This window comes from Haliotis rufescens, unplaced genomic scaffold (assembly GCF_023055435.1).
Source record: "Haliotis rufescens isolate VD_foot unplaced genomic scaffold, xgHalRufe1.0.p SCAF_3, whole genome shotgun sequence".
Classification (NCBI taxonomy): domain Eukaryota; kingdom Metazoa; phylum Mollusca; class Gastropoda; order Lepetellida; family Haliotidae; genus Haliotis; species Haliotis rufescens.
Genome location: NW_025964001.1, coordinates 60002701 through 60009296, shown reverse-complemented (window position 1 = coordinate 60009296; position 6596 = coordinate 60002701).

Below are 6596 nucleotides of genomic sequence, written 5' to 3'. Positions count from 1 at the left end.
TTTCTAGTATTTTTCTGTTTTTTACATAGTTTTATGGCTTTCATCATTCATTCCCCAGTATAAAACCAAACGTGTGACGCACACAATATACTCCTCGTGATACTGTTACAACGTATAGTGTGGGTTTTGTATGCCTATATTTATTACAGAAACGAAAGGACCGTCACTGCACGTTGAGTTTACACAAGATAGATATTGACAAACTACGCCAGCAGCATTACGCCAGACAACACATTACACCCCTTCTCACTCTATTTCTGGAACGACGAGATAAGTGCAGGCCTAAAATAGGAATGTTTTGGTTTTGTAAATGTATTCAGAAGGTGGTCTTGATCTTTATTAACTCTGAAAACAAAAGATAATCATTTGTGTCACCAGCTCTGTAATCTGTGACGTGAGATTGCTGTTCTACAGATCAAGCGCAACACTGATCTTCAAGACATGCACATTGTGTTTACTCTCATTCATTAAGACGGTACACTGAAGTGGAAGTGGAAAAAGAAACAAGTCATAATATATGAACACATATTGACCGACATGCAGACATGCGAACACAGATAGACAGATAGACAGACACACAGACAGACACACAGGCAGACACATAGACAGACACATAGACAGACACACAAACAGACACACAGGATGACACACAGACAGACACACAAACAGACATACACGCTGACGCAGACACACAAACAGACACACAGGCAGACACATAGACAGACACACAGGCATACAGACAGACACAGGCAGAAACACAGGCAGACACACAGGCAGACAGACAGACAGGCGGACACACAGACACACAACAGACACAGGCAGACACATAGACAGACAGACACACAGGCAGACACACAGATACACAGACAGACACACAAAAGACTTACAGGCAGACACATAGACAGACACACAGGCAAACACAGGCAGACACATAGACAGACACACAGGCATAGACACAGACACACAAACAGACACGCAGGCAGACACACAGAAACACAGGCAGACAAACAGACACAAAGGCAGACACACAAACAGACACACAGGATGACACACAGACAGACACACAAACAGACATACAGGCTGACGCAGACACACAAACAGACACACAGGCAGACACATAGACAGACACACAGGCATACAGACAGACACAGGCAGAAACACAGGCAGACACACAGACAGACACACAGGCAGAAACACAGGCAGACACACAGACAGACAGACAGACAGGCGGACACACAGACACACAACAGACACAGGCAGACACATAGACAGACAGACACACAGGCAGACACAGATACACCGACAGACACACAAAAGACACACAGGCAGACACATAGACAGACACACAGGCAAACACAGGCAGACACATAGACAGACACATAGACAGACACACAGGCATAGACACAGACACACAAACAGACACACAGGCAGACACACAGAAACACAGGCACACATACATTAATGAACACAGCATGGGTATGACAGGTTGTAATGAATGTAATATGTATTGTTATGGACAACAATATTTAAGTGTCTTTAGACATCATAAATATAGTGATTGATTGATTGATTGAGTGAGTGAGTGAGTGAGTCAGTGAGTGAGTCAGTGAGTCAGTGAGTCAGTGAGTTAGTTGTGTTTAACGTGCCCAAGGGACGCAACTCTGCACAGAGAATTGCTGCGCCTTAGACGACTGGGTCACCCGTGCCCCCGAAGTCTGTGTGAAGCCCATTCTGCTGTCTCCCTGCCGTGATATTGCTTAAAGTGTCATAAAACTCTACTCACTCATTCTGTCAATGACGGTCGGGTAGCCTAGTGGTTAGTTCTTTCGACCAGGGTTCGATTTCCGAAGCCGGGATATTGCTGGAATATTGCTAAAAGCGGCGTAAAACCATATTCACTCTCTCACTCATTCTGTCAAACACGGAACCTCATGCCAAGGGAAAGCTCTGTGAGAGTACACTTCGCCAAAGAGAACGATGAGCCCTTGTTTTCTCAGTAGGCAGTCAACAACTACATATGTCGAACCCATTGGAGTAGGCAGTCAACAACTACATATGTCGAACCCATTGGAGTAGGCAGTACGCTGTACGTACTCAACAGGTCATTCTGCGGTACCTTTATTTACTCAGCTGCTATTTTTTCATGAAATGAAGAGACATTAATTTTGCTATGGGTTTTATAACAACAAAAAGTATTCACTGGATACACTAAAAATGTTTTTGGGGTCTAATAATTGATTGGCTTCTTCTTTCAGAATTATTGTAAAATGTTAATTATAACGGGTAGAAATATACATGTCTTTCAATGATATTGACCTGTTGATACAATAGTAGCATCCAATAATTTAGAATATTAACGTTTTGGTTCAGCTTGAGAGAGAAGATGTAAAATATCCTTCAGAAATATATCAGACCCGTGAAGATCCGTAATAGAATAGGTCTTCAGCAGCCCTTGCTTGTCGTAAGAGGCGACTAACGGGATCGGATTGGGATGATCTTCCTATCAAATATATGAACTGATGCATGAATAGGTTGCTTAATATTATTCTATATTTTAGATCTTACGATTGACAAAACCTCGGTAGCCTGATAAACCAAGAGCCCGTGCAAGAAATGAACTCCTATAAATATTTATAACAAGATACCATATCAATGTGATTTTCTTTCAGAGTGAACTTTTCATACTTCCTCAATCTACCGCCTTTTCTTAATATTATTGCCATTTGTCACAATACGTAGTGAACTTATCAATTCTATGTAAGCCTCTAACGGTAGCTATCGAACATGATAATATCATCTGAAAAAAGAAAGATATATAATTCCAACAATTAAATCTCAATACACCTCTGATTATCAAAAGACAAAAGAAAACAACAATGGCGACGACTGACTTCCCTGCCGAACACCGAATAAACATTTTAAAAAACTGCGTTGTCATCTGGTAAAGAAACACATGTCTTCATCTCTTATATTTATACGAATATATATACGAGTACAGCAAAGTAAAATCATAGTTACAAACTGAAAGATATTTCACTTCTTTAAATGATAAAAGTTTAATCAGAGCTTATTGTAGACTTAGAATTTCATTGCCCAATTTTAATGTAAATGTATGTCGCAGGTCCAAAGACGGTGATATTGTGAACTCTATTTGTACAAACTGTTCATCCGGAGAAGTAGAAGATGAATACCATGTCTTACTAATATGTGAAACGTATTCCCATTTAAGGTATAACTTTCTCCCCATGTTGCAAGGCATTTTTAAAGACCGTCAGTTAAGGATAAATCTGCTAAACTCTGAAATTCCTTATATGATCCATGTTGTTTCTGTATTCTTAAAACATGTCTTTATAATGAGGAATGTTTAACTTGATTTAAAATCTAATCATGTACATCACGTGTCAAATGTTAATATCCAATCTGCATTGTACTATGGACCTTGATGCCTAAATAACTGAATAAACTGTCTGTCTGTCTTAATTAAAGAAAACGTTTTACCTTTCACATTTCCAATTATAAACAGACCCTTCTTAATCTTAAACTTAATCGAAGCAGATAAATCAAATCAATAAAAGCACGGTACAGTCTACCCTTATGATGGGACAGACTCTTTGATATAATTGTATTAAATAGTAAGAAACGTTTTCAAAACGTTACCATGCTAAAACACTCTCTGAAAACCTGCAAACGTTCAAAGCACAAATGTGATACCCGTATAAAACATCACCATCGAATAACCTTTTCTTGTTTGTTGTATTTTAATCAACCTTCAAAATTGGGTGTACACTTTCTTTTGTCAGGCAGTTTGTTTTGAAGCTGCGACAGGAAAATAGTCTCCAACACAAGTTTGTATTCCCTACTTCATACAATACACGACAAAATAAACAATGAGTATGTACGGTGATGTTACCCAAAGTGAAAACGGGTATTTTCCTATTCCTTTTACACAAAATAGTGGTCAATCACTCGCCGCTGTTTTTATCTTGGCTGCACGACCATCAAACTGTTTGTCTCTGCACACATTGCCTTATCATAGTGAGTGAGTGAGTTTGGTTTAACGAAGCTTTTAACAGTATTCCAGTTAGATCGCGAAGTGTCAGCTTAATGTGGGAGGAAAGCCCGAAGTGATGGAGGTCTCAGACGTTTACCACTTCGGTGAAACACACGAGCACGGGTATGGTGCTGACAAACCTAGAAACATAATCAGGGAGAACCGGGATTCGAACCCACAGTCCAATCTCATTAAAACCAGATCTTAGTTCTCGCTAGCGCTAAACACAGATCTGAGGACATCCCATTACGGAACCCATCAATGGAATGACCAATCAGAAAGCAGCTTTCTCGTGCTTTACAGCACTAATTTCAAATTGGCGACTACGCTTCGAAACATATTTTGACAAATTCTCGATTTCAAATTTGAAACCTGAACAAAAAACATTCTGGAATGGCTAATAGATGGTCTGGATTGTAAGGATTCAGTCGTTAAACCCGTAACTATCGTTCGGAATACCCCATGTTAAAGTTTTCGAGATTGCATGATTAGAAATCACATTCCGACTGTCACTTTCATAATCTGGTAAGCGACTCAGATTGGTCGGATGAAAGGTCGTTCTGACGTGACCCCTAATGGGATGTCTTCAGATCTTTGTTTAGTGGTAGCGAGAACTAAGGTCTGATTTTAACGAGATTGACTCACAATCATAGGTTTCTGGGGTGCCCAAGGGACGCAACTCTGCACAGCGAATCGCGGCGCCTTAGACGACTGGGCCACCCGTGCCCCCGTCTAATCATAGAGAATCAGCACCAAAGCATATTGAATAGAATTATTTGATAGGTATTACATAGAAGTTGACGAATGACAATGTAGAGACAATTTATAGTTTACACAGTCTTCATTTACTGTAAAGGCGACGTTTCGGTATAGATCCTTATACCGTTGTCAAGCAAGGCTGTTATCCATAAATTTTCTCTACTTTGTCACATTTAATAGCACTGTTTAATTTTAATTATACACATGCACAAAAGTTAAGCGCCACCCACCATATTTGTGAGCTGTTTCTTTTGGCACTTAATGATGACTATTATAACGAGATGTACGATTGTTATAAGCCGTGTATGTAAACCTCATGTGATGCAAAAGTTGTCCCAAAGCAAGTTTATCTTGTGTTCCAAAAGAATATGAGCAGAAAGGAATTTTACCGAAGACCAGAAATTGAAGGATTAGAAAACATTGAAAAACTTTTTTTGTCATGTAACTGTCATGATATCAGCAGACCATATCAGGTGTTACATAGACACCCTAGGGAGTGCAGAGTCTATTGCAAGACAGAAACGTCAGTAAGGTGTGTATGATCCACGGACATTGACCACAGCTTCAACCCTACGCCTCATACTCACAACAAGTCGTTGAAATCTTCTTTGGGGCAAACGGATCCATTCTTCATGAAGTGCGGCTTCAAGTCCAGCGAGAGTTTGAACTGGGGGATCACGATGTCTGATTTTCCGGCCAAGAATGTCCCAGAGATGGTCAATCGGATTAAGATCCGGACTACAGGCCGGCCAAGGAAGAGTGGCAATAGCTTCTTGACGCAAATAAGCCAAAACTGCCCGAGATCTGTGTGGTCTAGCATTGTCGTCCATGTAAACAGGTCTTGTCTGAAGTGGATGGTTGTCAAAATGAGGGACTACCACTGGACGAAGAACGGCATCTTGGTATTGTTGGCCATTGAGTTTCCACGAATTGTCACCAGAGGAAGTTTGCAGCCGAAGGAAACACAACCCCATATCATGACAGATCCCCCGCCACATGCTAAGGTCTTTTGGATGTTCCTTGGTGCAAAACGAGTGTTACGTTGCCTACAAACACGTATTCGACCATCAACAGTTCGTAGCAGCATTCGACACACAGATCCTTCTCCAGTTGGCCAAGCTCAATCGACTACGGGCACGACACCATATCAGACGATTCCGCATGTGCCTCTCAGTCAGTTGAGGACGTTTTACTGGTCGTCTGGCGTTATAACCAGCCGCTCTGAGGCGACGCCTTACGGTCATCGTCGAGAGTCTCTGATGGGTAATCCACTGCAGTCTTAAATCTGTAGAAGTGGCAAATGGAATTCGTCTGACTATCCTGAAAAGACGTCTATCCTCTCTGTTAGAGGTCTTTCTTGGCCTACCAGACCTATGCCTGTCATTGACATCATTGGTTTGACCATGTTTGACAATCAAACGAGTGATAACACTGTGATGACGACCAATTTGTCGTGCAATGGCCCTGCATGAAATGCCAGCATTTTTCATGCCTATCTATCACTTGCCATCTTTCAGGGTTCGGTAACTTTCTCCTCACCATGGCTGATTTTTAACCTCTATTGGAAGGGGAATCTCACACAGGAGCAAAATGCAACCACGTGTTTGAAACTTGAATTCACTATTTACAGGGTAGGGGAACTGCAGCAACACGTAAAGCACGCTTTCCTTGTGGTATCTGGACAAATTTGGGTTCATGAAACTATGGAAGCCTAATTCAGTCATACATCATCATATTTCGTATTTCTGATTCCCACACGTGAAATCAAGAGACTATGAATATGGTG